Below are 6,835 nucleotides of genomic sequence, written 5' to 3' on the forward strand. Positions count from 1 at the left end.
GCCTGACCCTCTGCATTGTCTGTACTTTATTGCTTTTAGTCTCTGGCCCCCCAAAGATTTCCTACCTGCTACTCTTAGGCCTGTCACCTGCAGGCCACGGAATCTTGTGTGGGCTGCCTCTCCCCAGACTTCCATCTGCCCCTGCTTTCCCCTTGGTCTCGGGACCTGCCAGTGTTTGCAGTTAGGGATTATGGCCCTCTGTACCTGGAAAACAAGGAACTTCTGCTGTGTGTGGCCTCCAGTTGTTCTCAGCGACTACCTAGATAAGGCACAGACTCTGGACCCAGGGCAAAGGCCCAGGTGGGAGGTTTTCCCAGCATGCCCATGGTGTAGGTTGCTGGCACCTGGGGGACCTCATGACTCACCAGAAGCTGCTGCTTATCAGACCCATGGAGATCTTCCCTACTACTGAGCTTCAGGCTAGATCTGTAGGCCTCCTTTGAACCTGGATCTTGGACAAGCTGGAAAGAGAGAGGGAGAGACAGAGCAAGGTTTTTCACGTGCAGTTTGACCATAGTAAAAGAATAGGCACACCAATTGCACAAGTCTCCCAAAAGGAAGGTTCTTGAAAAGAGACCGGGGTCTAATTAAGAGCTTATGCGAAGAGCTAGTGAGATCTACACTTCCTAACTAGGGGGGCTGAGAATTACGTCAGAGTGGCCTCTTAACAAATTAGAGGTAGTAGTTAGGATTGATTTGAGGACTCTTGCACCGAGCTGGCTTCGTGGGCATGTGACCTGCGCAGGTACACAGGACCCTGAACTTGAGGTGTCTCAGGTTTGGTTTCATGCTCTGCCATTGCTGTCTTGAAATTCTCAACGGTTTTTGAACAAGGGAATCTGCATTTTCGTTTTTCAGTGGGTGCCACAAATTACGCTCTCGGTCCTGTCTGGAGCCAAGATGGACTTCTAATGAATAGGTTTAAGAGTCGCAAGTAGGAGTCTTCACCAGCGTTGTCTAAGTGCTTCATTGGCACTGCAGAATATTTTTGCAGGGGTGAGTGTGAGTGTGTGTGAGTGTGTGTGTATTCTCCCAATATCTATGAACAGAAAAAGTATCTCAAAAGCTATTTGGATGTTTTGGGGATGGACAATATGTTGGTTACATCTATGTTGGATAAATCTGATATCGTACACGCACTGGAATAAAGTCCAAAGCTGAGTCTTCTAATCTGAAAGGTCCTTCTCACTACAGATTTCCCCGGGTGTTTGCTGTTTCTGCACTGTACAGTCTTCTCCCACTAGAAATAAGCATTTTCCTTTTTTTTTTTTGGTCCTGTCTTTTTCTTCCATTAAGAGTTCAATTATAATTAATGTTGCCCTAAATATGAGTTTAAAACCCATGTGCAGGTTGGAGTCATAAAAACACAGAGACAGGGAAGAGACAGAGCCTTGCTTAGGTCCCCAGAATGAATTGTATAAACTATTACATTTTGCAATAAGTGGGGTTCCAGAGAGCACAGGTGCTTAGATCTGGTTCTTGGGAGATGCTGAGCACATCTCTGTGTGTGCATCTGTTGGTATGCTCGCCTGAGTGTGACTGTGAGAATGTGTACTCATTCATTTAATCAACAAATATTCACTGACAACCTACTATGTGGTAGACAGGAGGGATGAAAAGATGAATAAGATGCTTTTCTGGCCTTATGGAACTTAACTGTGCTAGTGAGGAAGACAGACCTTTGCACAGACGTAAAGAAACATAATCAGATCAATGACGGTGCTGTGCACAGAGCATATGGGACCACAGAGGAGGGGCACCTAATCCGCTTTGGCAAAAAGGTGTTGAGGAAGAGGCAGGAAAGGCTTCCTGGAGGAGTGAGAACTGGGTTGATTTTGAAAAGATAATGAGGAGTTAGGTGAAAACAAAATGCAGTTCAGAATGCAGAGAGTGCAACCTGAGAAAGTTCCAGAAGCCAGATACAAAAAGGTGTGTGTGTTGTCGAGCCACAAACAAGCCTCTCCTGCTGGAGCCCAGCACTTCAGATTGGGAGTGGGAGGGGAGGATTCTGGAGAGGTGGTCTAGGAGGCCGAGGTGTGGGCAAGGCCAGTTCACGGGGGACCTCCTGTCTCCCAGACTAAGTAGCTTGCATCCATCAGGAAGCTTCTGAAGAGGAAGTGGAGAAAGGACATGGGCAGACCTATTCTGGATAGATCTATCTTATTCTAAATACCTTATGTTGCCGGCTGTTTGGAAGACGGATTTGATGGCGCAGGACCAAGGCAACGGGACCAGGAAGGAAGCTGTTGCCATAATGTAGTTGGGAGAAGATTATGCCTGAGCTAGCCCAGTAGGAAGCTGCGGAGGAAGAGAGGGTTTTGAGAAATACATGGGAGGTGCTGTCTTTGGAACTTGGTGGCTACTAGCGTGTGCTGAGGAAGAGGAGGAAGAGTCAAACATGATTCCAGGTTTCTAGCATGAGTGATTAAGTGGATGCGGGTACCATTCCTTGGCAGAGAGATGACAGGAGGACGGTGTTCTGCATACACCCACCAGTTTATTAGCGGACTTCACTTGGATGTCACATAGGCATCTCAAATTCAGGAGGTCTTAAAATGGTGCTCTACGATATCTAAGGCACAAGCAATGAACTAAAAAATACACTAGCAGGACTGCATCAAACTGCACAGCAAAGGAAACCATCAACAAAATGAAAAGGTAACCTACAGAATGGGAGAAAGTATTTGCAAAGGACCCATCCAGTAAGGGGTTAATATCAAAACTATATAAGAAACTCAATAGCAAAAAGCAAAACCAAAAACAAACAGCCCCCACCAATAATCCGATTAAAAATGAACAAAGGACCTGAATAGTCATTTTTCCAAAGAAGATATTTAAATGGCCAACAGGTACACGAAAATGTACTCAGCATCACCGATCATCAGGGCAATGCAAATCAAAACTCCAGTGAGATACCACCTCACACCAGTCAGAAGGGCCATCATCAAAAAGACAAGGGATAACAAATGGTGGCGAGAATGTGAAGAAAGGGAACCCTTGTGCGTGGGAATGTAAATTCACAGCCACCATGGAAAACAGTATGGAAGTTCCTCAAAAAATTAAAAATAGAACTACCATCTGATCCAGCAATTCCATTTCTGGGTGTATATCCAAAGGAAATAAAATCTCTGTCCTGAACAGATATGTGAATCCCTGTGTTGATTGTTGCATTATTTACGACAGCTAAGAAATGAAAACAACCTGGGTGTCCATCAAGGGATAGATGGATAAAGATGTGAATACACACACACTCACACACACACACAGTGGAATACTATTCAGCCATAAACAGAAGGAAATCTTGCCATTTGTGACAACATGGATGGACCTTGAGGGCATTATGCTGAGTGAAATAAGTCAGACAGAGAAAGACAAATACTGTGTGATCTCACTTATATGTGGAATCTAAGACAAACTCATAGAAACAGAGATCAGATTTCTGGTTGCCAGAGGTGGATGGTGGGGGATGTGGGGGAATTGGGTGAAAGTGGTCAAAAGGAGGGGCGCCTGGGTGGCTCAGTTGGTTAAGCGTCTGCCTTCGTTCATTCGTCTCAAGTCATGATGCCAGGGTCCCGGGATCGAGCCCCGTGTCGGGGGGGGGGGGCTTCCTGCTCAGCGGGGAGCCTGCTTCTCCCTCTCCCTCTGCCGCTCCCCCTGCTTGTGCTCTCTCACTCGTGCTCTCTCTCTCTCTCAAATAAATAAATAAAATATTTTTTAAAAAGTGGTCAAAAGGTATCAACTCCTAAAGGATAAAAAAATTCTGAAGATGTAATGTAGAGCATGATGACTCTAGTTAACAATATTGTATGTTTGAAGGCAGCTATGGGAGTAGATCTTAAAAATTCTCATTACCAGGGAAAAAAATTTAGGGCTATATCAGGTGAATCATTTCACAATATATACATATGTCAAATCATTATGTTCTATACCTCAAACTTATATGATGTTATATGTCAAGTATATCTTAATAATACTGAAAAATAAAATGAACCACTGTCAACCCCCACTAACTTCTGTATTACCTAACTTGGTGACTCTCCCAGCATGAGAAAGTGGAAAGTGCGTGAGTTTTGGAGTCATAGAGACTTAGATTTAAATTCTGACTCAGGCTGTCGTTAGCTGAATTACTTTTGTTGCCCCTTCCCTAACTATTTGATGTCACTGAGACCCAGCTCCGTGAGAGTCTGGTAGCACCAGGCTGGGCCAATCCCAGACAAGGGAAGGGAAGCTGACTTCCTCCTCCCAGATCCGTAGGACATGCTGAGAGGGGAGTTCAGTTTGGTGGAGAGATGCTCTGGCCCAGTGCTGTCCCTTCTTCTGGGGCCCAGGGATCGCCCTGAGCCTTGTTCTTCTTGTAGGTGCCTTTGGGACATGCCTCTCTGAGCACAGAATGAGTACAGAAGTGCTCCCAGCCTTGGGGTGCCCGGCTGGCTCAGTCGAAAGAATGTGTGAGTCTTGATCTTGAGGTCATGAGTTTGAGTCCCATGTGGGGTGTAGAGATTACTTAAATAAATAAAACTTAAAAAAAGAAAAAGAAGTGATCTCAGTCTTAGAGTCTCTCCCACAGAGCAAGACTGAGGCTGGGAGCTGCTGGGGTATGCCCCTGACCTCCACAGTGAGCAGGCTTTCAGAGTTAACTGGTGTCCTTAGCCTCTTCCCACATGCCTGTCCCAGGGTCTGAAAAACATCTGTGTTGGTTATGGCCTAGTGAGTTAAACTCTCTGAACTTCAGTTTTCTTATCTGGAAAAGGGGGTTAATAACACCCATGAGCCAGGTTTGTTGTGAAGATTACACAAAGTAATATATGTAAAGTTACTTAGACAGTGTTTGGAACATGGAAGGAAGTCGATGCATATTCATTCTCTTACCCTCTTCCTTTCCTTCCTCTCCATTGCCACCTGCTCCCAGATGCCAAGCCAGAAGCTGGGGAGTCCCCTAGCCTTCTTTCTCTCCCTCGCTCCCTAAAAATGATCAGATGTCAAGCCTGTCATGCCATCTCCCAGCCTCTTAGCTAAATTCAGGCCCTCCTCCATTTCCCACTTATTACTGCAGTAACCTATTAAATTATTCTCCCTACGCCCAGCCTTATCTCCTTCCAGCCCATCCTCCATGCTGTTGCTATTTCTAAAATGCAAATTGGATCATGTCTCTTTCCTGCTTCAAATTCTTCATTTGCTTCCCATCACCTTCAGGATAAAATCCAATCTCTTTAGCATGTCACACACAGTCCTTTGTGATCTGGCCCTGATCTATCACTCTGGCCTCGTCTACTCCAACCCCACTTCCCTCCCCCGATCCAACACATCACATTTTGGCTCTAGATGTGCTTAAACATTTAGAGATCCCTGAACACGCGATGCTCACTCACCTCTGAGCGTCAGCCCTTGTTATTCCATCCGGTTGGAGTTGCCATACACACCTCCACTTCCAAATCACCACACCCCTCCTCCCTGGTCCCCCTGATCCACCTTGGCCCTGCAGGCCTGAGCGCAGATGATCGCCCTGGGAGCCTGGGGGTCAGAGCTACACCTCTGCACACACATCTGTCACAACACTTACCACATTGCAGAGCAATTGTCTGTTTCTTTCTGACTCTTGTCAATCAACTGTGAATTGTTGAAGCCAAGAGCCGCCTCTGTCACTTTTAGATCCTACACCGGGCACATTTAGTACATGTTTATGGAATGAATAAATAGGCTAGGATATGCATTAAGGTCTGATTCCAAGCTCATGCCCTTCCCACGTGGCTCATATGTTATTATTTGGGAATGCACTCATTCATTTCGCAAATATTGAAGGGAATCTACTTTGTGCCAGGCCCGTTCCAGCAGCGCAGGTTCCGTGGGGTCGCCTGGATACATTCTTGTTTCCCTTTGTGGTCGCTGTCTTTCAGAGAGGATCCTGATCCTTTGCTATCCCGATTCTCTGACAGGATACTTAGTCTTCTAGTCTGATTCCTGACTCCATTCTGACTTCCGACCCAGTGCTGCCTTTGGTTCCTACCTGCTGTGTTTGCATTTGACATGTCACTGACCTCACTCAGGTGTCCATGGAGCCAAATCTCCAGTCTCACTCAGCCTGCTTTTTCCTGTGCGGCCCCCCCCCGCCGCCCCCATCCCGGGTTCTGGCTCAAACACTTCCCTTCTCTTCTGTTACTTTCCCTACACTCACCCAGAGTCTTATACTTTGCACAACAGCAACATCTCCATCTTGTTCTCCTGGCTCCTAATCTTTCCCTTGCCAAATTAGTCCTGTTTCCTCTGCAAGAATAATCTAAACACGCCGTTTGTGCGAGGGTCAGGTTTATATTCCTTGTTCTGATGTTCAAGGCCCTCACACGTCTCCTGCAGCTTCCCTGTCATCAACCACAACCTTATTTCATCATTTTCCTCTTGTTAACACCCAGAAGACAGATGGATACATCTTTTTTTCCTTCTTCCCATTTCCTTCCATCATTTGCCTAAATTTTATTTTTCCCTTAAGGCCCAACCCAAATCCCATTTTCCCCAGGAAGCTTTTGGCTCTTTTGGCCCAGGACCATGTCTTTCTTCTTTGATCTATTACCATTTACTATTATACAACTTACACTTTGTAGCACGCTTAGGTAATGTAATCATTTATGGCCTGTGAGCCAGATCTGGCCTGCTGCCTCTTTTTGCAGAGCCTATGAGCTAAGAATGGTTTTTACGTTAAAATTTAAAAAGGAGAAAAAGAATATTTTATGACATATAAAAATTATATGAAATTCACACTTCAGTGTCCACAAATAAAGTTTTATTAGAATAGAGACCCACTTACTGGCTTATTGTTCAGGACTGTTTTCAAGCGGTAGTG

This window comes from Mirounga angustirostris, unplaced genomic scaffold (assembly GCF_029215605.1).
Source record: "Mirounga angustirostris isolate CCGP_5_RB_7025 unplaced genomic scaffold, mMirAng1.0.hap1 SCAF_6, whole genome shotgun sequence".
In the NCBI taxonomy this organism is placed as follows: Eukaryota; Metazoa; Chordata; class Mammalia; order Carnivora; family Phocidae; genus Mirounga; species Mirounga angustirostris.